We start from the raw sequence: 24471 nt of genomic DNA, 5'->3' as shown, positions 1-24471 counted from the left end.
AAACAAACAGGGATCCAGTGTAAAGAGGCTAAAACAGGTGTGACCTCCTGGTTCAGGTTTAAAGCAGCTGAGTTCTGCGTGCTCTATAGTCGTTTTTTGAGTAAGACGAGAAGAGGCAATAATCAAGTTGTGAGGAAATGAACAGTTTCTGCATCTCTAAAATATTAACTGGATCTTACTTTTGCAGTATCTCTGAGGTGATGAGAACATGACTGGATAAGCTTAGCGATGGCTCGAAACCAAAGCTTCTTGCAACCAGCTTCACATGTTGTGACAGGTGACCAGTAGATGGGAGTATTTACAAACCACAAGGACCCAACAGGTGTTACACCAGATTCTGTGACCCAGATAGAAACCTCAGCTGTACTGTGAAGATTCATCCAGGTCATAGTTATAACCAAGGTATGTTAAAAATCAAGGGCAACTGGACTTGATGAAGATACTCAGACATTTCGCCTCTCATCGAAAAGGCTTCTTCAGCTATACTGCCACTGGAAATTATTTTATAATTTGATAATTATAATTTATACTTAGATTAAGTGTGCATGTTGTTATATTCTCAGATCAGATTATTATTCCTCATGCATTAATGTAAAGCAGGATGTGAGCGGAAGCTCATTCTGAACTGTTTAGTATCGGACTGCAGCTGATAATTATTTTCATTTTGGATCAATCTGCTGATTATTTTCTCCATCAATCCATTGATTGTTTGGTTTGTAAAGATTCTGCCGTCACAGTTACCCAGAGCCCAAAGTGACTCCTTCACAACGCTTCTTGTGTCCAACCGACAGTCCAAACCTCAGCATTATTAAACATAAATCACAGAGTACCCATCTGTTATGTCCTTCTCTGTTATGTTCTGTTATATTTAGCTTTTATGATTAATAATTAAAGGTCTACTGCTTCTTTGAGAGTTAACAATATGCAAAAGTGTATTAGACAAACCCAGGCTGCTTTTTCCAACAAGAAGAAGTTCAATAAAGTTGGAGTGGTACAAATTACCACATTGTGTTGCTCTTGTATTGATAACACACATATTAAACATAATTTAATATTGCATGTCTTAAAAGGGTGTAATAAAGTGGTAAAAAGCTTTTCTAACTATAAAATCAAATTGACAGAAACAGAAACAGCTTCCCTGTGCGAGGTCCTGATTGGCTACTCAGCCAGTCATTCATGAGGGCAAAAGAAGAAGCGCTTTAGGAAGAACTCCATTTAAAATAATATTAAAATTCTTTAAAAGCAAAAACAAATTGAATTGCTCATTTAAAATATTTAATTTATTGTTTATATTTAACCAGGAGAGGTTTAGTGTGAAGACAGAGAGACGCTAACGCCGCCCTGTGTTGCTTTTCACAGTAATGGACATCATGAACAGCACAAGGGTGAGAGGCAGTTTCACACTTTTCACTGCACATATCGAAGGTAAGACGTTGAAATCAGCAGAGGTTTTGCTGGTAATCACAGTTTCTATCTAGCAGTACCTATTGTAGTAACCTAGCTATCTGTTTTTCTGCATCTTGTCTCATTGTGCCCAAGAAAATGTATACATTTACTGTAGCTAGCTAGCTAGCTAATGTTAAACAAACAGGAAGGAGCAGATGGATACGGACTGTAACCAGCGTTTATCTTCTTTATCTGATTTTCCAGATTAATCCTTTTGTTTACATCAGAAAATAGTACAAAATGCAGATTATAATTCCCAAGAGTCCAAGGTTTTTTTTCAAAACATAGTTATAAGAAAATGACTTAATGCTATTCTAGACGTTAACGTGATCAGCTAGCTAGTTAGCCATATAGCTAACAGTTAAAGTGTTACGGAATAACCTGTACATTTAAGATTAGTATCACCATCGTATGCAATTTTAGACTTCTAATGCTTCCTAGCTAGCTAGTAAGATAGCCATCTAGCTTGGTTGATGCTACAAGCTTAACTAGCTTTAGCTTAGAAAACCATAGTTTTTAGTATGGTGGGGTTTTTTTACTTTTTAAAGCTCTTGGGCTTGTGTTTCTCCTTTTTCTATATATTTTTTTTTCTGGAACCAAGAACAGCAAGCCAAAACATTTTATCAAATAAATGTCAGATTAATTAGTGAATATATGAATTAGTATTAGGATCATTATTAGTATTGTGCAGCACAAGCCTGTAACTGTATTTCAGGGTTAGGGGGTTCAGTTAGCAGTAGTAAGTAACAGTGGGTTGTTTCATTGGGCATGTCGACAGTAAGAAAAATAGATATTATACTGCAGCGCGGTGTCTGCAAGTGTCCAGCCATCGAGCTGCATCGCGTCTGTCCACACTGAATTATTAATGAATGAATGAATACTGAATTGTTATATTTGCACTCCTGTTACATCATGTAAACAAATCACGTACCAAGTACCAGCTCTTCATCATGATCAGACTTCAGAAGTATCCACTCAAGTAAAAGATGGGTGTCTATGGTGAGTATTTGCTATCTTCCTACGTTTGTACTTTTCAAACAGAAAACCCATCTTTTATATTGTGATGTCTCTTTACTGTAAATCACTTAATATAGCCAACAGCACATGTGTACACATCAAACTGAGGACTGAGCACACAATGTTGTGCGTTCACCATATAATGAATTATATACTGAACACACCATTTTACAGTGCCGTCCGAATGTAAAGTGAGAATTATTGGACTCAAAGTACACCAGAATGCATTGTAAAAAGTAGTGTACAACCGATGGTCACTAACCAAGTGGTATAAACCATCATGCATTGCACTGATAGACAATGGCAGACAGACGAGAGGAGAGAGAGCAGCGCAATCTCTCGTACAAATGGAAGTAAATTTCTGTTTAACTTTCGATGACAAGTTGAAATTTGTTGCGATCCAGCTCGCTAGCATTAGCTAAGGATGCTCTCTTCTCTACATTAACTTAATTTCCATGGGCTCTATGTTTTTTTTTATTCGTAAGCAGAGAAATTACAATGGAGTGTCAGTTTTATTTTAATCTCTTCAGGGACCAACGATGACTGAGGAGAGAGAGGGACCACCTCTTCTCAGGGGAACGTTCTGCCTCTGCAGCTGGATGGGAGTGAGTTATATCACATTCTTTTATCTTTTGACTAAATTGCTACCATCATTTTTAATGATGCTGCCAGATTTGTTTGTTGTTTCTTAATATACTTATTATATTTTTGTAGAGCTGTGTTGAAAGAGACAGGCCTTGCTGGCTTAGAGACTCCTGCCTGAGCAGCCCTAGATAATGAAAGCATTGATGAAAGATCGTTTACTGTTTTCCTTGAGTTTTTTTTATTTGCTGTATTTAGCATTTGAAATGAACTGTGCACAGATGTGATTGTCCGGAAACTGACACAGGTGGTCGCACGTTGCTTGCATCTGAACAGAATAAAATCATTTTCCGGTTGAAGTATTAAATAAGCCATCAATGCTGCCCACAACCATTGCAAATTCTGCAGATCCAGCTACACGTTCAAAGTCAGCACCTGTGCAGCCCTGTGGATGATATTATTCCACTGTGGAAAGTGAGATGCCAAATGCTCTTGACACACGGTAACAAGTTGCACTTGTCAACCAAAACAGGAACACGAGAACCTTCAGGTTATGACCCCAGCCGTGGTCAAGAGGATGTGAACGAGATAGGCTACTGTAGGTCTGGAGAGGTGGAACTGTGGTCGCAGGTCACTTTGGTCGTCAAAGTACAAGGCGAAGACAGGAACTTTGGGGTTCAGTGCACAATAATGAGACATTGTATTTTGTACTGTATAATGTTTCCTTTTTCAGTTCAGGTCTTGTTTGTTTTCTAGCTCCATAACCAATCAGATGTATTTTTTTAGTCATTACAAGTCACTAGTTTGATTCTACATCCTCCTGTTGCTTATGGAAAAGATGGATCTAAATCACACTGGAACATTAACCATGTTACCCACCAGCGTTCTGAATCACAACTGACTCAACTTGTGTCTTTGTATCTCTGGTTGAACCTGTGTCTTCAGGTCTGAGGACAGTCTCATCAATCACCACACCACGCTGAACACCTCAGCATTTACTTTAGCCACTGAGCTTTTTCTCAAGAGTTAGAGATGGAAGGACATTATTCTGTAAAATGAATCTTTCAACACAAATAAAAATTTGAATGCTTTTATTTCCAAGAATACATAATAAAGGATTCTTAAAATGATTGTCACATATGATTTGATTATGAAACATTTGAGTACAGTAACAGTTAAATGAATTTGGTTACATTAAAAATCTCAAACATTCAAATAAAAATCAACTATATGTTGTTGTTAATGTTATGTAGATTTGAATCATGTATACATGAAGTTACTTACTTAATCAAACAGAAATCTAATTTACTTTCATTCAGTACATAAAGTTAGTTTCCTTGTTCTGGAGGGATGGAGTCTACGACTTCAAGCTGCAGCTGATGCACAGATGCAGATGTTGTTCTTACCACTGTCTCTGTAGACAATGAGGACTTGTGCTCAAGTGGAAACAGCGTTGACAATAACAGTTAAAGTCTTAAAATCTTTCTTCCAACAACTAAAAAACCTTCCTGTGTGTCCTGTGCTATCATCACATCAACAGGTCGGAAAATTGCTATTATCACGATATGACATATTTTTTTCATATTAAAAATTCTACCAATAAATTGGGAACGATATAGGTATGCCCCTAATTCAAAAAATGTAAAGATTAATTTGAGCCGCAGCACTACAGAACTTTATTACATTATGTCGCCCATCATTTGTTCCTGTGTCTTTTCTTCTGTGTCCTTAAAATTATTTTCTGGGGGGCCAGTTAGCTCACCGCAAGAGCGCACCCCATGTACAAGTCCTTCCTGCAGCAGCCCAGGTTTGAGTCTGACCCGCAGGCCTTTGGTGCATATCATCCCCTCTCTCTCCCATATTATCTCAACAGTTCTATCATAACTAAAGGCTAAAAAGCCCCAAAAAGTCATTTAATTTTTTTTCTGCATATTGGTAAAATGCAAACACACAAAAGCAAAAGACTGATGTAGTTAATCCAACTTATGGATAAAAAACCAATTGCTACCTTCTGTTTTAACTGACACCCTTGTTGTACCTCATCCACTGACACCTCCACCTCTCTGAAAACCAACTTCAAATGACCACACTCATGATCATCACTGATCCAGCCTTCCAGTGAAACTTTAACAGTTTGGTTTTGTTCAAAGAAAGTCAGCAGAACTCTGTCAGGTAATCTTTGGCAGTCAGTTTTCAGTGTTGACCAAAAAGAGTTAAAGTACAAGACGTCTGTGGCGTTGTCCTTTGCACAGTTGTTAATGATGACTGAACCATCGTGGAAGGCCAACATGTAAAGGTCATTTCCATCACCTCCGACCAGGTAATCACCCCCAGTGGACACCAGGATGTCATCGCCATCCGAGCCTTTGAGAAGAGCACTTTCGTAGCCGGACACCAAGATATCAGAATAGATGGTGCCAACGACATTCTCCACGTCCTTCAACACGTCCCCCTCAGCATCAGCATAGCGGCCTTGTCCAGTCAGCAGGTTAACATAAACCCCTTTACCCGTGTCGTGATCACCTCGGTACAGAACAGTGTCTCTGCCAGGACCCCCGTCCACTAGATCGGCCCCTGGTCCAGGAATGAAGACGTCCCTGCCAGAGTTTCCCATCATAGTGTCATTTCCATCTTCTCCATAAAGAGTGTCGTCTCCCAAGTCACCGATCAGGATGTCGTCTCCATTCCCTCCTATCAGCGTATCGTCTCCTTCGCCTCCTTCCAAGGCGTCATCCTTCCTCCCACCAATTAGAGCATTGTCTTGATCATTACCTAGTATGTCATTGGACTGGAAGAGGCAGCCTTGCACTGTATGGACCTTCGACAGGTTTCTCTGAGAGCTGAGGTCCAAACGGCAGTCAGCCTGCGATTGTTTCAGAGTCACTTTGAAAGCTTCGATGTAAGCGACGGGGACAGCCGCAGCTGAGTTTAGTGATTTCACTTTAAAAGTCACTCCGTCAGAGCTCTGAAATTCCACGTGCTGATGTTGGTGACCATCATTGTAGTTGAGCAGACTCAATTTTAATATTTCCTCTTTTGACATGATGATCACATTAAGATCTCCAGTTGATGAGTCGAGTGCGACTTGGCCGCCATCGAGGAAATCCATGTCGACCAACACAGTATCGATATTCTGATCTTCTGCAAAGTTATCGATCATTAAGTTGTTTCCATATCCATGTTTGATTATGTAAGTGTCTTTTCCTTCACCTCCAAACATCAGTGCACCCCCAGTGTAAGGATCAAGCAGATTCTCATTGCTGTTCCCGACCATGATGTCGAAACCTGAGGAGCCATACATTTCTTTCACTGAATTAGCTTTATTCACCGTCATCACTTTTCCACGGCCGCAGAGGACCCTCTCCTCTGAATCTTTGCTTCTATATCTGACACACCCATCATGTCCAGAAGAAACTGGGGCATCTTCTACATTAACTGAATGTTTCCGGAGGTGTGTTTGGAGGTAATGAAGTGGTTCAGGCTTCTGGTTTCTATAATCAACAGTTAAAGGTAACATTAAAGAGTCGCCACAGCTGCTGAGGTTGGACATTAATCCAGCTGTTATTCCATCACTTGTCTTGATCTGCAGATGCTGATAAAACTTTGAATCAAACCAGTTCTGTAAAATAACATCTTTTCTACTGGTTAACCAAATTACGATGCTCTGTCCTTCACAAGTACATGTTATATGCTCATATTTTTCTTTCAGAAAGAGAACGTCCAAGACTAGATCTGGTGATTGATTGTTGATGGTTTTTACTCCTTGGCCTGGTGTGATAACGTACCAGTCCTCTCCTCCTCTACCCTGAAGGAAATCTTTTCCTCTTCTTGGGACAAAAACGTTGTGTCCTTTGTTGCCTCTGATGACATCGTCGAACTCTGACCCGCGGATCTCCGTCACGCTGTCTAAAGCCTCGTCCTCCTGAAGGTCCACCTCCAGAGCAGATGAGGAGCTGCTGTAGTCAATCCTGTAACTCTGTATGCACTTTGTGAACGGGTCACTCTGCAGGCAGTCAGTCTTCTTATCTGAGATCGTGAAAGTGATCGGATCCTTTGTGACAAAAAGCAAGTGTCTGTCTGCTGGTGATCTGAACCAATTCACTAAAGTCACTATGACGGCTATATTGTCATGGACAGCGTTCAGAACAACATCATCACCGTCTACGATGACTTTAAAAGTGTAAAGATTTGCTTCTATTATGGCCAGGTCTGTTTTATTGTCTCTGGAGTAATTTTCAATCTCCACGGTAGACTGTTTTCTGTCTTTCACTATGTATATGTCTTCTCCTTCACCACCAATCAAACGATCCCGACCTCCTCCTCCATCCATCAGATTGTTCTCTCCATTCCCAATGAGCACGTCATCATACGGAGACCCGACGATGTTTGTAACTGTACTTAAAAGTGGCAGTGATGCGTCCACAGTTTCACCCCGTGTCTTAAACATCTTGTTAATTCCTCTGGCCGCCAGCTGAACAGAAGAAACCACAGTGGAGGAAATCTCAAATAAGACTCCGTCTCCTGACATCATGGTCATGTGACGATACGGTTCCCCTAAAAACCATTTTGTTATGGTCACAGTATGACTGTCCTCATACATTAACACAACGTCGTCTCCAGATTTAGATGCAGAAATGTGACTGTAATCAACACTGAAATGAAGAGTGTCCAGTGCTTTGGAAGGATCGTAGTTGTTAATGATTGCTTTCCCTCCATGTTCAGGAATGATGTACGTGTCTTTTCCACCAGCTCCTGTAACATAACTTTTCTGTGGACCGAGGAAGAAAAGGTCATCACCTGGTTCACCGTAAAGAGTGTAATAGTAACTTAACATGACTTCAATCACATGTTGGTCCTCTGCTTTCTGAACTGCAAAAAAACGATTAGAATCTCTGTTTCCCCTGTATATCCCGTATCTTGACTCTGATACAGCTTTAGAACCTGAAACCACTTTCACAGAGCCGGCTGGTATGAACATGAGTACTTTCTTCTGTAGTGTCTGGTACTCTAACTGATGTGACTCTCCCAGGCCAAGAATAATATCTTTGCTTCCCTGTGTATCAATGTTCCAACACCTCTTCCCAAAACTTTCATCACTAGATACAAAATAGTCCATGCAGAGCTCAGACTGACCCTGGTCAGCGAGGCAGAACTTAATACCTCCTCCATTCCAAGCAGAGTCGCCACTACTAAAATCAATGGCACTTGTTCCATTCTGTTCCTTTGTAACTTTGTAATATTTGTGAAAGTCTGATATCTGTGCAACCAATCTGTGTCCCTCCTGAATTTCATTGTAATGCCTATTGTAAAAGAAACCTGCTACCTGATCTTTAAAATGCAAAATCCCCTTCTCAGAGCCATGAAGAACAGCCATGAGTTTCTCCAGAACTCTAGCGTCTTTTGGGAGGTTGTTTAGTTCATCCTGTATTCCCATATAAACATCATCAATGACCATCCGGACTGCTGACAGAGCCAGGTTTATAGGCGCTATAATCGGTGCCAGTTCAGGCTGAACGAGTTCAATAACATCCAACTCAATCATCGCACCATCTAACCCAGCATCAATGTATCCCAGAGTGTCACCTCTCTCCAAATCTTGTACAAAATTGTATATCCCAAATCCAATACCCATTATTGGCATGACTGTCATAGCGCCCTTCATTGCAGGACTTTTCATGACTGTAGCTGCAGCTTTGTTGATTCTTGCTTCCGAGGACAGAGTTTGTTTTGCTATAACAGCTGTTGTCATGGCTGCCACTCCATGAGCCGTTTGCAAAGTTCCCACCACACTATCTTTGATGTCACCCTCTTCAAAAGCACGAACAGCTCCTTTCATCCCCAGCATGAGGCCCAGCGCCCCAACAGCAGTCCCAGCGTGCTCTACATACTTGTTGACGTGATGGGAGGAGACTGGACCCTCCAGCTCGTGAACTGCTGTTTCAATGCTCTTCAACATCTTTTCATTGTAGTGTTGACTCTCTGGAGATAACTCAACCCTAAACTCAACAGGTTCAGCATCGGCACCCTGGGACACCAGGCGACCTATGAACTGTCCATCCTCTATTCTGGCGCTGCCCTCCTGGAGGTGCAGCCCTGCCAGATCTTCACCATATTTTGCTTGTATCTGATTGTGGATTTGTTCAGCAGATAATACTCTTCCCCTGGAGAAATATGATTCAAGTTTAAAGGAACTCTCTAACTTGGAGACAGATTTTAGGTCTTGGGAGGTTACGTGGCCGTCATTGTAGCCTCCTAATGTGCCTGATGTTGAAGGTCCACTGGTTTCTTTTATTTCTGTTTTGAAAGTTTTGTATTTGTTGATAAAGGTGTCTGAATTACTTTCAGTTATCTTGTATTTTTCTGCAATCTTGAATACCTCAGACTCAATATCTGCTCCATCAATTTCAATCCATGATTCATACAATTCCACTTCTTTCGCTAGGATGTTTTTAAGTTTAGTTATTAAGTACTTCCTCAAGGAATGTTTTGATTTTAATTTGCTGGAACCTTCAGGTGTTGCTGAGCCACTAAATCCACGTCTGCTCGGGTCAATCCAACTACCTGCTCTTGCCATCGAATGTTCTTCAAAAAGAAACTTCAGTCCTTTCTCTTTGATGTTGATGTCTGAGCTTAAAGCCATATCCAGAGCCATAAGAGTCAGAGGAAATGTCCGGAAGTTTCTAGCTGATTCAGAAATAACTGATGCAGTGAAATATGTGGTGAACCAGGCCTCAGTGGATAGTGACAGGCGAGTTGTGTGTTCTCCAAGGAAAATATCTTTCACATATTTAGCATACCTTTCTTTTGGGTTATTTATATTTTTAGCAAGAATTTGTTCTTGAATGACTGTGTATTGTTCTTTGCCGATCTGTTCGTTAATACATTCCTTAACTTCATGCATTTTAACCTCATTTTGTCTTTGATTGGTGTCAAGCTTTTTTCCAACTGGATACACATACAGATTTACAGGATCAACAGCGTATATCCAGTCTTTGACCATCAGGTATGTGGGCTCATCTTCTCCAGTCTTTGCATAATGACGGATGATCCTTCTGACATCTCTTCCTGATTTAATCTCATAACACTTGGAAAGAACATCCTTTAGTTCCTGCTCATCCACTATCCACTGAATCGTATGCTCCTCATTTATTTTTACTCTTTCCCCTATTAAATAGTCTTTTAGGTTAAAGTTTTCCGTGTTTATTTTTTCTGGAAGGGTCAGGTCTGAGTGAAAGAAGCCCCAGGACAGGGCTTCAAGTTCATCACAAGCAGTCTGTGTTTGGTCAGCATGCTCAAACTCAAAATATATATATATAATATTCTGGTCAATAAATCTCTGTGGCTTATCAGGCCAGCTGTCTTTGTAGATTAGAAAAGGTTTACTTGGAAGGTTGTCCATTAAAAAGTTTCTTTCATTAGCAAAAGTTGCCTCTCCTCTCCTGCCAGGCTCAGTTCTGATAATTACGTCTCCGTTCCTATCAAGGGTTGCCACCACCTTCTTGCTATCATCAACATGTCGCCATCGCAGCCCTTCCTTAGAGATCTCTTGGGTGATTTTCTCTCCTGTGTGTCTGACCTGCAGCACAGCACCCCTGAGGTGCAGCTCTGTCTCGATGTTGGCGGTCTTATGGAGCTCCCTCAGCAGGGTTTCAACAAACTCTTTATCTGATCCGACCTCACAGGCCACCACACTTGTTGTTTTGATTTTATCGCCCGTCCTGAAGGTTCGTTGAATGATTTTGGCGACGTCTTGAGCCGTGTACGCTGCCAGTCTCGTCTCTCCAGAGCTGTCTCTCTCGCCGTGGCCTACCAGCGTCAGTCTGCTGTCCTCTGACAGAGGCACAGAGGCACCCTGGATCAGTTTGGGTCTCTGGTTTTGATCAAGAACGTAGACAGAGGTAACTGCTGGACGTTTCTCATAAAGAGAAGTAGCAGCTTTTCTGACAGTAGGGTCATCCTGCATAATGAGGATCTGCTGGTGGTCATACTGTGTGCTATGATCAACCGCTCTTTGTGGGATTTGGTAGCGAGAAACTGAGTCAGGTTGATTCATGACCTGGTAGATCTGGTGATTCCCCTGCTTTGTTTCTAAGACTGCTTTGATGCCTCGGACCACAAAGACACGAATGAAGTCATGTTGGAAGTCTGTGGTTGTGTTTCCATCAAGAGAGAACACTGGTGCATCTTCCAGCGACGGTTTCAACATCAGCTCTGCAAGTGATGAACCAGAAAGGCCAGACACAGTTTGTCCATCTTCTGAAACTCTTCCAAATATCTTCACTACAGTGTCGCTGTCTGCTTCTGGGACACATGAGACACTGAACAGGCATTCTTTGCTGACTATTACTGAGTAATGAGGATCCATGCTGTACTCCTGCTGGACTCTGTCCTCTGTTGACTTTTCTTTGTCAGTCATGACCAGAAGTTTTTGGCTGTAGCTGTGTGAGATCTCCGAGGCACTAATCAGCCAGTCTTTTATCTTCTGTTCATCAACAGCTGCCAAGAAGCTGTCAGCATGCTGGAATATAAATGAAGAAAATAACATAAAAACACAGCAGGGAATCAGGTTAAAATTATGTCAAGATAATCGTCTATGCAAGAGGTTGCATCTCGTTTCACATATTCCTATGTTCTTAACTCTTTTAACTAGTTTTGTTAATTAAACATTGACTGATTTGGATTCCAGTATTGAGATTAGTTCTTCTAAACTCAGCACTGCGTCTGATTTTCTTTTAAATTCCACCAACCTGTTCCATCTGAATGACACAAGCTGTGAAACTCTCCCCACACTGCATCAAATCATCCTGCAGACTCATTGGATTTTGGTCAATGTATACCCTACAAGAAGATTAGCATGTTTATTCCAAAGAGGGGTACACAATAGTTAAAAAAATTCAGTGAAGGTGATGAAGACCAAATTAAGTTAATATGATGTTTGAGAGTACCTTTTCTAAGAAAAACAGTTAAATAACACATTGGTATTGCTGTGCTTTAGCAAGGCCTCTAGTAGCTGCTACACTGGACATTTTGTCTCACAGAACCGATTTAGCTTCTGTTGGTAAAAAAATGTGTACTCTGATCATGGACTTATTCCAGGTTGAAAATATAGTGTTTCTTAGACTCTCCTTAAATTTCATTATCATATATATATTTGATGTTACATTTGAAATGTATTCTGTGCCAAAACAAATAGACAAAGTTGCTAAATCCACACTATGGTCAATACCTCAACTATTGTTCTGCTTTTAGCTTAATCTGCTGTTTCTTTGTCAATTGATGAAAAAAGAAAACTGTGAAAAAAGCCCGTCACAATTTCTCAAAGCTAACCCTGCTCTGATGGCGTGTGGTAGCTTGTTCCACCATCGTGGTGTCACAGATGAGAATAGCCGGGACTGGGATTGCTTTGTGTGAAGGGATGGTAGAGCCAGGCGGCATTCGTTGGAGGAGCGTAGCGGCCGAGAAGGAACGTAAGTTTGTATTCTGTAGTCTAGGTAGATGGGTACAGACCCAGTAGTCACTCTGTATGCAGCATTAGTGACTTGAATTTGATTCTGGAGGCCACGGGGAGCCAGAGCAGGTCACTGAGTAATGGAGTGACATGAGTCTTTTTGGGCTGATCAAAAACCAGACGTGCTGCTGCGTTCTGAACCATTTGTAAGGGTTTCACTGCACAAGCTGGACCTGCTAGGAGGGCATTGCAATAGTTGAGGCGAGAGACAACCGTGGCCTGTACCAGAAGCTGGGTGGCGTACTGAGTGAGGTAGGGCCTGATTTTCCTTATGTTGTATAGAACAAAGCGGCATGACTGAGAGACAGCAGCAACATGGTCTGAAAAGGACAGCTGGCCATCAATCATGACACCCAAGTTTCTTACCACCTTGGTTGGAGTGATGGTTGAGGAGTCAATTTGTAGTGTGATGTTATGGTGGATAGATTGCTTGGCAGGAATGAGAGTTCAGTCTTAGAGAGGTTTAGTTGAAGGTGGCGAGCCTTCATCCATGCAGATATGTCCGAGAGACAGTCCGTGATCCGCGCCGAGACGGTGGGATCGCCTGGCGGGATCGCCTGGCGAGAAGTATATGTAGAGTTGCGTATCGTCTGTGTAGCAGTGGTAAGAGAAGCCTTGCGAGCGAATGATCGGCCCCAGTGAGGTGGTGTAAATTGAGAAGAGAAAGGGCCCTAGCTTTGAGCCTTGGGGCACCCCTGTGGAGAGGCAGTGGGAGGAGGATAATTATCCTTGCCACAAAACATTGTAGAAACGCCCTGAGAGGTAGGATTCGAACCACAGGAGTGCTTCACACGAGATGCCCATTGCTGAGAGTGCGGATAGCAGGATCCTGTGGTTGACTGCGTCAAAGACAGCTGATAGGTCAAGCAGGATAAGAACCGAGGATTGGGCTGCAGCTTTAGCTGACCTTAGGGCTTCTGTTACAGACAGAAGAGCCGTTTCAGTAGAGTGGTCACTCTTAAAAACAGACTGGTATGGATCTAGGTAATTCCCTGAGAAGGAATTCTGAGACCTGTTTGAATACTGCCCGTTCAATAATTTTGGATAAAAATGGTAGAAGAAACACTGGTCGACAGTTCTCAACTTGAGTTGGGTCAAGTGAGGGCTTTTTGAGGAAGGGTGTAACCTGGGCCCTTTTGAAAGTGGTCGGGAAGGTTCCTGAAGCCAGAGAAGTATTTATCACATGAGTGATTGTCGGGACCACGGTAGGAGATATGGCTTGGAGGAGATTTGTAGGAATCGGGTCCAGTGGGCATGAAAAGATGTAGGAGGACTGCTACAATGGTTGAGTTTGTATGTTTCAGGGAATTGGCTAGTTAAAGCCACCACTTTGCCTGTGAAGAAGGCAGCAAAGGTATCAGCAGACAAATTTGTGGGTGGTGGAAGAGGATTTAGTAGCGCTTTAAAAGTGGAAAATAATTTCCATGAGTCAGTGGCACTGCTAATTCTGTTATTATAGAACACAGTTTTGGCAGCACTGATGCTTGTTGAGAAGGAGGATAGGAGCAATTGGTAGCCCTTAAGGTTGGCGGGGTCTTTGGTTTTTCGCCATTTTCTTTCAGCAGCTCTGAGATCAGTACGGAGCCCACAGATGATATCAGTTAGCCGCGAGTGGGACTGGTTCGGGCGAGCAGGCACATCCAGGCACAAGCTTAGTGTAGAGCACAGAGATTGTGTGGCATCATTGACCTCAAGTGAGGAAAATGTGTTGAGGGAAGGTAGAGCGTAAGCTACCACTGAGGAAAAGGGAAAAGTGAGCGGGAGACAGGTTGCGGTGTGAGACCAATGGTGTTGGACATTATTCATAACAGCTAAAATAATCTAATAAGCTGATGAACTGTAGGCGACAGGCGCTCACTGAGAGGCCAATCTTGGTTCCAGTGCAGTGGTTTGGTCTGCACCAGAGTTTGAATGAAAGTAATTTCACTAAAACTGCACCAAAAAGCTAAGAGTAAATACAAAGAGTAAATACTTCCTTACCTGCTGCTGGATCTCTTATCTCTGGCCCCATGGATGGATGTGTCCCTAAGATGAAATACAGTCCCTGTTACCAGAGGTCCCCAAGAATGCTTCTGAGCCCCTTCCTGTATACCCTCTACACTAATAACTGTCTCAACCCATCACACAGTATCTTAAATATTCAGATGACACAGCTATACTTGCACTTCTCATGGACAATAGCTCAGTCATGTCATATTAGCACTGCTACATCTCCATCAACAGTGAGCCAGTTGAGATCATGGAGAGCCTTGGTATCACCCTTGACAATAAACTCAGCTTCTTTACACTACCAACATCCATAAACGCTGCCATCCAGAAACTCAGGGCACTCTCAGTCACACCCCTTCATCTGCTCCTCCTATACAGGACCATCATAGAACCATCCTTGTCTACTGTTCCACATGCTACATTACCATGCACCCTGTCACCAACAGGAACAGACGCCTCAAATCACACACAATGCTTCTGAAATCATTAGTCTCCCTACACCCAGCCCTCATTGACACTGCCATGACACGCAGAGCGCTTACCATAGCACATTCACTGGCAAACTGGTCACATATGGATGTCTAGACCCTTTGGCATAAGTTGGTTAGGTTTAGGAAATCGTCTTGGTTTGAGTTAACTTATGTCAGTTTAGCAAAGTTACTTGCATAACTTACGCAACTTATGTAATAAAAAACATTCAAATCCAAACTGTTTTTGGTTGCTGTTCCTTGAATGTTGTTGTTTAACTGAGCTATAAAATGTCTGACAATAGTGAAAACTATCCCAGAGCCCAAGGTGATGTCTTAAATTTCTTGAGATATTTAAATTACAGTGATATTAAACGTGTTTCATTACCAAAGACTGGAGGCTGGAGCTCTGAATGCTAAAGAGCACACTGCAATGAAACCAAACAGAGCAAGTGAGCAGGGCTGGAGGGAGGACTGCCCAATCCTAAATGCTCAAATGCCCAATCCTAAATGCTCAAATGCATGTTTTAGACTTTTAGTTTTAATTCTGACCCAATAGTCCCTCCATATATTTTTTGTAGAACACTATGATTTCACAGTGAAGTTGACCTTTGACTTTTTGGATATAAAATGTCATCACTTCATTTTATCCTATTTGACATTTGAGACACATCGCTTTGATGAGACTGACAAATAACCTGAAAACATAATACATGAAGATGCCCAGGGGGCATTCACTGTATAATATGCACATATTTACTGAAACACATGCATATTTTAGGTGTACTAATACCTTCCTAGCTGAAAATGAGACATTTATCCAAACATTTATGAAAATACCTTGCATTCTTGAAACTTTCGTGAAACATGTGTTTAGGCAGTCCTTTGAGGCGACGCAGTACAGCAATGTCGGGGCTGAGCTCCTCCCACTCATTATTTCTCACCTCTGAAACAAAAATGTTATACTTCATGATCCACATGATCAGTTGTAGGTGTTCCTCATGCTTATTGGCTGACTTCTTTATTAAAATGTGAGTTTGGTTGCTCTTCTGTTGTATTTCTGACAAAGCAGCTGCTCAGTGAGTGTTTGCTGTAGTATTAAACCACACTTACTGTTATTGTTGCGGATAATATATAAAACAAGACATAAATTAATTTACTGTATGTTATCTGAGTTATAAGGTTTCCTGACAGGTTTGGTCTCTTTAAGTTTAAAAAAAAATAGGGGAAATTCAGTCATTTAAATCAGTGAAAATCACTTTTGGTAAATAGCCTGTAGGTAGAGCACTTGGTCTGTGCCTAAATACCCAGACTTGAGAGCAAGACTGTCAAGACAAGATAAATCAAATAGGATTGAATCTTCAGGGTTACAATTTTAAAGACGTAGAAGAGAGTCAGAACTTGTTTAAATGTAAAATATATCTTACCAAATTGTTCAGTGAGGCTGAGAAGACTGAAGAAGATCAGGAGACTCAGAGTCCTCCAGGTCTTCATCCAACCTGCCATCACACTGCGAAATATTCACAAAAACATTACTTCAGCTAAAAAAATGGTCTTGTCTGTTAGCAGCATGTGTTAAGAAAAATAACAATTGCCTGGTGATTGTGAGTGACATATAAGGGAGTTAAAATAATCAACAGTGGTGAGTTTAAAGGTAATGATACATTTGCTTTTATTAATTTGGCAGAGGCTTTTGTCTAAAGTGACATACAAATATAGTTTTATCCAAGCCACAGTTCAAGGAGAAGACGAGAGGAATGAGTATTGCAGTTCCATGCTCACCTAAAACAAATGAGGTTTATTTTTAAAGAGAGAAATACAGAAGGAAGGAGAGATTTAAAGAAAGAGTGTTTTCTTACACAGGCTGCTTCAGTGATGAATTTAAAAATGTATTTTGCTGTTGAAGTGCTAATTAATTACAAAACCCCTCATTTGCTACTGTAATCATTTATCAGAATTTGGCTGTTTTGCACAAGTAATAATAAATATAAATAATAATAAATATTAGGACTGATTAAATACAGCTTTTTTCAATTGCCAACAAGTGTTTACCTAAACTGTGGATACTTTTTCAAAACCCTTAACACAGCAACACACCCTACCTCACACAATTAACCAAATAGTACATTTTCTACTCAACACCACATTTTGTTTTTTAAACACCAACTCTACATTTCTACATGCAAACAACAAAGTCTTACGTGAGTTTTAGAATTTACTATGTGTAGTAGCTATGCATACAAGCTCAACCTCCTCAGTTTTTTCTACTCCTACTCCTGTGACCTCTTAAAATACTGCAGGATGCTCATCTCTGTGTGACCATTTTGGCTACTTTTAAATTGTTTAAGGACACGTAGCAGTGACACATGCACACCGGGTTTTAAGGTCAAGGATGGTCACAGACAGAGGCAAATAAATGGTCCAGGAGTTTGTCCCTGGTCAGCCCGCTCTCCGGACAAAGCATTTGTCCTTTTTTCACCTTTATTCCTGCATTCATTAACTGAGCGGAGCCCTTGAGTGCGATAAATAAATAAGCCATATCATCATCATGCTTACCATAAACTGGTGCTTTGGACTGTGCTGGCTCTGACTCTGTTCTTGCCCTCATCTCTGCTGTCTGTCTCATGTTCACCATGTCAGCGTTAGTACTGGTGCTAGAGTACTCAAAATCTTTACTCAAGAAAAAGCACAATTACTCCCATAAAAAGTAAAAGGAAAGTATAAAGTGAAGTATAATAATATATTTCATCTGCTGTGCCACAGGTTATTTCTAGAATGCAGTTTTCTTTGCTTGTTTATTATCTGTAATTTAGCTATTTCTGTTTAATACAATTATTTATATAACCTATAAATCTCCATGGCGGTTTTGATAATATCACTTTAAAATATCACGCTTGCTGCCCAGCCACTATTGTTTTCTGTCTCTTTTATTATGGACATGTAGCAAACCAAACCACTTGCTTTGCAGTAGCACAGGAAGCTAAAAAACAATCTGGTTATTCCTAAAGCATCTAAATAATCTTTACAACGCAAAGAATTATTGTGGCAGTAACACGAGAGCAGCTCATTGTTGAAGCAGGTAAACCTACAGAGGAAGCTGTGCGTCATGCGTAAAACCCAACAGGACTGTTTTATCCACCATATTTCCTCTCTGTGCATCTCAAAAATGATTGTTTCCTGAATAAATAACAGCTGGTAACTGCAGAGTGAATGCCAAGATCGGTTTCACCGGTGACATTCTGTTTATGGACTCACCGTCGGACATCGCTATAAAACATATAGTAACCAATCTGAAAGAAAAAGGCTAATGTCCATCAAAAGAAAGCGATGCTCTTTTCATCAACAGGATACTGTTAATATATCAGAATCAATCCACTGATCATCTAACAGAGACTAAAGATGTAAGTATTTCACTTGCCGGGAGCGACGCAGGCTGCTTTCCAACACGGTGCCATAGAGTGCGCTCACTGGATTTCAGTTGTATTAGTAGAACGATAAAGCCTTAAACTGAAAAGATATTTGCCTGATTTTCTAAATGTTTGCATCTGCCCAGCTCTGTGACTGTGACAGGCGCCCGACACCAGGGCTCTTCTGAACTGCCAAAACCCTGGATGACAGCTTTTAAAGGGGCAGCTTTAAAAAAGGAATGTGAAAAGGTATTTTATTTTATTTATTAATTTTGCAAATTTGCGTTACTTGTAACAAGTTACTAACCGTCCTCACTGCAGGCGTCCTCACTGCTGTCTTCAGGTAGGCTGTAAGTAACAGCAGCACAAAAGAAAAGTCTGTAATATGGAGGCACTTTGCTGCACTGCCTCGAGCTCTTTTTTTTTTCTCCCTTAACTTTTCAGCACCACCTTTGCGTTGTGTCACGTGTTTTCTGCAGGCCTACATGATTTTTGTCCGCGTTTCAAACGTTTATGTCTGATGTGGAGTGTGTGATTGTCCCCATGTATAATGGCTCCTACCTGTATGGCTCTAAGCACTATGAATTAATAATTGTGTCCCTTAGACTGCACTACCTACCACGAGAGTTCTCCCAGATCACTGTAATTTTAGTGTATGTACCCAGGCCTGATTTTACACTAGCTGCTTAGCATATAGCGCACAGCTATAACAGAGCTGTCAATCGGACTGGCGAACCACCAGTATTTCTACTGGGGGGTTTTAACAGATGCAACATCACCACTCATCTGCCCAATCTGGAGCAATATGTAACAAGTCCCACCAGAATGTAGAATATATTGGACCTGTGTTATGGCAACATACCTAATACATTTATCTCAAACCCCCGCCCTCCTCTCAGTTGTTCTGACCACATTGTCATTCTGTTATTGCCAAGTACAGGTCACATCTGTAAAAAGGTGTACCTTTAACAAAAAATACCCAAGTTTGCAATTAAGAAACATAAAGTGTTTTTTTTAAATTGCCTGACAGGGATTTGTTCTTCAATGATAGTGATGATGATCTTAATTTACTGACCGATGTAATGACTTCTTTATAGGGTAGATTGTGTACAGTTGAAACACCTTAAATAACTTGCATGCACTAAAGGCCTGATCTTTGATTTCTGCTTCGCACATGCGTTTTAGTGTCCTCTTTGATCATGGGAAATTTGAAGTACATGAGCTTTTACTTGATTCTGAAGATTCAAGAACAGAAGAGAAACGTGATTCCCCTAATTCTTCTCTGCCTGGAGATACTGGGGAAATGCAAAAGCGTCCGTAGGCTAATGGATGCGGGTCAAACGCCAAAACACACACACTGCAGCACATGCTTTGTTGTGAGCATGTGAAGTGTTGAAGAGGGGGAAAAAAAATGAGTACACGACGTGGGAGTCCTGCACCTCACTGACTGAGCTAATTGAACACCGCAACAACGAGGCTACATATTGTGGCTTATATTCTCACCCACCGTCTTATGGATATAAGTACAGTCGTTAAAATACCTTGAGCTGGAGATGGACACCTCCCTGTCCTTTGCCCAGCACACTGACTCATGTACAAGAAAGCCCAGCTGTGCCTCCACCTGCTGATGAAGCTCAGGACTTTTAATGTCCGCAAGAACATTTTAACCCTGGTTTCTTTTAACATTTCATCTTGGTGCAACCGCCTCATAACCAAACACAAAACAAAACTCTCCCATATAGCTATTCAGGCCAGCAAAATAATTGGTTCACCCCAAACCCCCCTATCTGATCTGTACACCTGGGCAATAATCGGGAAAGCCACTCTGATCAAGCTGGACCCCTTTCACCCTTTTCACCAGTCCTTCTAGTTAATGCCATCATGTCGACGTTACAAAGTCCCACTGGCCCAGAGGAACATCTATAAAAAATCCCTCTGATCATCACCCTGAACAAACAAAAATAGGCTCCGTACTCTAATCTGTTTAACAATGCCAATGTTTGTGTGTTTCTAGTTTAAATGTGCATCATTGTTTAAATGTTGAGCCTTGTCAAAGGAAAATTTCTGTTGCCCTGTGACAGACAAAGATATCTTATCTCCTGATTTGTTTTTATTTAGCTGAATAAGGTTGTGAGACATCCAACACTGACAGAAGGCGATACACAATAACAACTGTCTACTTAAGTAAAAGTACCATTTAACGAATGATTCATTTATTAATGTGTCAGATTTAAAACACTGTGATTGTTTCCCATGTAGATACCACATGGACACAATAAGTCAGCGTGAAAGTAGGAATGGTTTAGGAATGCAATGAAATTCCGACACAGCCATCAAACCTTTTTCAATGAGTCTTAACAGATCAATGTGGAATTCGGGGGAGTTTACTTGATTGTTTTTCTATCAAATGAATGAATGAATAACACATACTGTAAACACAGAAACGTATTTAAGTCTGTTTGCTCTTTTTTTACTTACATAAATTAACTCCAGATCCTTTGCCTCTTGGATGACAAACGTGAATGTACACTGCAGTTAGATATCTAAGAAATGAAAGTGTAGTGAAGTTAAGATGTAATTTAAAAAGTACAGTGCAGAACTTTCTTCAGTAACAGCTGTCTCCACTGAGCTTTTTTACCTTCTGTCATTCATTTCGAAATATTTTCGTCATGATTTGAAGGCGGTGATTTGAACATAGGAATAGTTGCCAAACGTTTTGTGGTCCCTCCTCTGAACTTCTTAGGAAGAGGACGGCTAGAAGTGGCACATATTGGCACACATTGGCACACATTGGCACACATTGGCACACATTGGCACACATTGGCGCAAAGGCACTGGCTAAACATCTGTCCACTGCAGAGAATCTATCCACAACCTGAAGGACTACTGACTAGTATGAATTATTGTATTAGTATAATATAACAATAAATAAAACAGTAAAATCTTCATTTAATAGTAATCTGCTAGTATAATATTAGTATGATAATTATATGATGTTACTATATATCATAATACATAAATACTGTAGAGCTCACCACTAGTATAATACTTATTCCAGTTACAGCAGTTCCGTTTTTGTGGGTTGTTTTCATACTTGTGTAAGAAAAATGCTAACTCGTCAATAACCACTCATAAAGAACCACTATGAAAGTTCGCTGTTGCACGTCAACCTTTTTTTATGTCCCGCCCCATCTAGGCTGTGAGTGGTCGGTTCACGAAAGGTGACACGAGTGCATCGACTTTATGAAAAGCTGGACACGTTTCAACCAAATCCAATCCAGGCTAGGACTAACACTGTAAACCTGAAACTGGATCTAAGGAGAGCAAAGGCACGAGTGACCCCTGTTTCCATCCAGGTGGTCAGTGTGGACATTGTGGAGGATTACAAATACCTGGGAGGCAACATGGAGAATAAACTGGACTGTTGCCAAGAACACTCAAGCCAAGGGCCAAAGCCGTCTCTATTTTCTGAGGAGGCTGAGGTCCTTCAGCATCTGCAGGACGATGCTGAGGATGTTTTATGAGTCTGTGGTGGCCACTGCTGTCCTGTTTGCTGTTGCATGCTGGGGCAGCAGGCTGAGGGGCAGCGGACACCAACAGACTCAACAAACTGATCCGCAAGGCCAGTAATGTTATTCACTAGTCCTTTTTGGTTCACCATAACAATTCTTTAATAATGTAAATATTGTACATACCCACACTCCTTTATATTTGTCTTTATATTTTATATTTATACTCTTGTATCTTATTTCTTTTTCTGTGACAAAAGAATTTCCCCTCGGGGATCAATCAGTATTTCTTATTCTTATTCTGATTCTGATTTTTGTCTCCAGTGATTTTGGTATCAAACCACAGGTATGAAATATACATAATGAGTCTGTTCAGACCTTGCCACACACACCAGCCTGTAATTCATATATCATAAATACACAACACAATAATAGACATCATTGGCCTTTTGAATGCAGCCCAACAAATAGCCTAATTACCCACAAACGTCATAGACACATTTATTCTCTGACTTCCAGTACAGAGATACTGTAAGTGTGGGACATTCATTCAACCTTTCTTTAAGATTCTCTGAGAAATCATGAGGACGATACATCGGCTGTGTTTGCTCTAAAGATTCTCTATTCTTTGTCTCGTAACATTAGTGGTGCTTCACAGTGCCGTTTGTAATACTCACCACGGTCTGCCAGTAGAAAAAATGCAAATGTAAGAGTCTGTCCATTCTTGATTAAAAGTTATCTTTTCACCGTCTACAATTATCTTTTTCGTGCATGCCTTGTGAGACTACTTCTCTGACTCACATATTTCTTATTTCTTAGGGTTAGCCAATCAGAAGCAGAGTAGAGGGCAGGACTTGATGTAAAGCTGGGGCGAGTTCAAACGACATGTTTCGTCGAAATGGTGTGCAATGTTGGTCAACAGGCTTCAAGGTATGTTTTCTCCCGTTTGGTGGGCGTGTCAGAGGTGTTACCCAATCAGCTGCGACAAGAGAGTAAACACAGCGTTTTGCTACGTTTTGTCGGAGCTGAACTCGCTCCTGGTGTGCGTCAAGTAAGAGTTGTTGAAGTAAAAGGCTGGTGTTACTGACAAAGGCTTACCCCATCTCATATGCAGCAAACATTATTTGTCAATAAGCAGAAATGTCGTGCAAATTGATAAATTAACTTACTTCTTTAACTTTATATGGAAAAACAAGACTTAACAAAGAAAGTAAGTTATTATGAATGCTAATGACTGGTGGACTATTGATTTACCACTCTTCATAATATCTTTAAGATTTATTAGATAAAGAAGTTTCTAAACAAACCTACATCCATTTGGAACTATACCTGATTTTGTTTTCTCTAAGATTGGAGGCCTTGAACTTGACTATAAAATAGAGAAACCTTTGTTTTTGTTTTTCAAGTGAAAGGTCACTGCAGGATATTCCGGGAAAAACCCAGTCCCTCAAATAAGAAGAAAAAAAATCTTATCATTCTAACATTTGAACAGTCGGCACATTGATGTGTAGTTTGTGTGTACTGTGCACTGTGTGTGTGTTCACCTTGTCTGGCCATCATGGCCTCAGAATTTAAATTAGGACACAGAAAGTCTGACCTAGCTTAAACCTCCTGCCTGAAATGCATCTTGTAATCAATCAAAAAGCCATACGTCAAATGTATGCAGAAACAAGTTCTCTGGGCCCAAGGTCCTCTCAGATGGGCCGAAAGACAGTTGAACCATGTGCGGTGGTCCAATACATTTTTATCTCAGGGCGTCAAATACTGCTTTCAGAAAGCTGACAAACCCTATCCCTTGTGCACAGCTGTAGGGTTAACGGGTCCACATGCATCCAATCACTGACTTTGAAGTTTAGACACACATCCTTTAATGGTAATACTCACACTCAAGTCCGGTCTGCCGCCGGACTTGATCGGCGGCCGTCATCCCGGTCAAAAACCTCCGCTTCCCGACGTAGGATCCTGAAGGAGGCTGTGCTCAGACGCTCCGGAGGCCGTCTCCACCCTGCACCGTCGGGTAGCCCTTCTCTCAGGTCTGTTACTGCTACTCCAACACAACACTCAACAGCTCACACACTCCATCCTCAGTCCGCACACAGTGTTGAAGCAGATTCTGCTCAGTCCTGCTCTGGATCCCAACAACCAGCATCTCCTCGTCCTCTTTTCTCCCCAACCACACTAATAATTGGTGACTCCATAACCAGAAACCTCCGTTTCTTTAACGCTACCACTCGCTGCTTCCCCGGTGCCACCACGGCTGTCATTTTAAAAAAACTCCAGGACCTGATGCCGTCGCTCCCGTCCTCCATCACAAGAGTGATAGTCCATGTCGGAACAAATGACACAGCTCTTCGGCAGTCTGAGCTGACAAAATTAGATTTTAACCGTCTTCTTAAGTTTAAAAAGCAGTGCGGAAAGTCCGTTTTTATCTCTGGTCCCATTCCCACAGTCGGTCGCGGTGCTGGCCGCTTCAGTAGACTCCTTGGCCTCCACGACTGGCTCCAGTCCGCCTGCAGGGCTCACCGTGTGTTTTATGTGGATAATTT

The 24471-nt window shown here is 41.3% G+C and overlaps 1 protein-coding gene and 1 long non-coding RNA gene across 3 annotated transcripts in view; one reads left to right on the top strand and one right to left on the bottom strand.

The window, feature by feature from the left end:
- The window catches only part of LOC123960356 (scavenger receptor cysteine-rich type 1 protein M130-like), a 549618-nt gene that overhangs the window by 508716 nt on the left and 16431 nt on the right, over window positions 1–24471 (bottom strand). The gene's annotated exons all lie outside the window — the stretch shown is intronic.
- LOC123960229 overlaps window positions 1716–24471 on the top strand; it is a 24296-nt gene continuing 1540 nt past the window's right edge. Inside the window, exons 1-3 of one of the 2 annotated variants that reach the window (XR_006822476.1) lie at window positions 1716–2445; window positions 2994–3068; window positions 22745–22855. This is a non-coding gene — a long non-coding RNA (uncharacterized LOC123960229). Of the gene's footprint in view, window positions 2446–2993; window positions 3069–3177; window positions 3552–22744; window positions 22856–24471 lie in introns of those variants that run through there. The other variant, XR_006822475.1, reaches the window with a different exon arrangement.

Source organism: Micropterus dolomieu, linkage group LG21 (genome assembly GCF_021292245.1).
Source record: "Micropterus dolomieu isolate WLL.071019.BEF.003 ecotype Adirondacks linkage group LG21, ASM2129224v1, whole genome shotgun sequence".
NCBI lineage: Eukaryota > Metazoa > Chordata > Actinopteri > Centrarchiformes > Centrarchidae > Micropterus > Micropterus dolomieu.
This window is presented reverse-complemented; position numbering and strand designations above follow the sequence as displayed.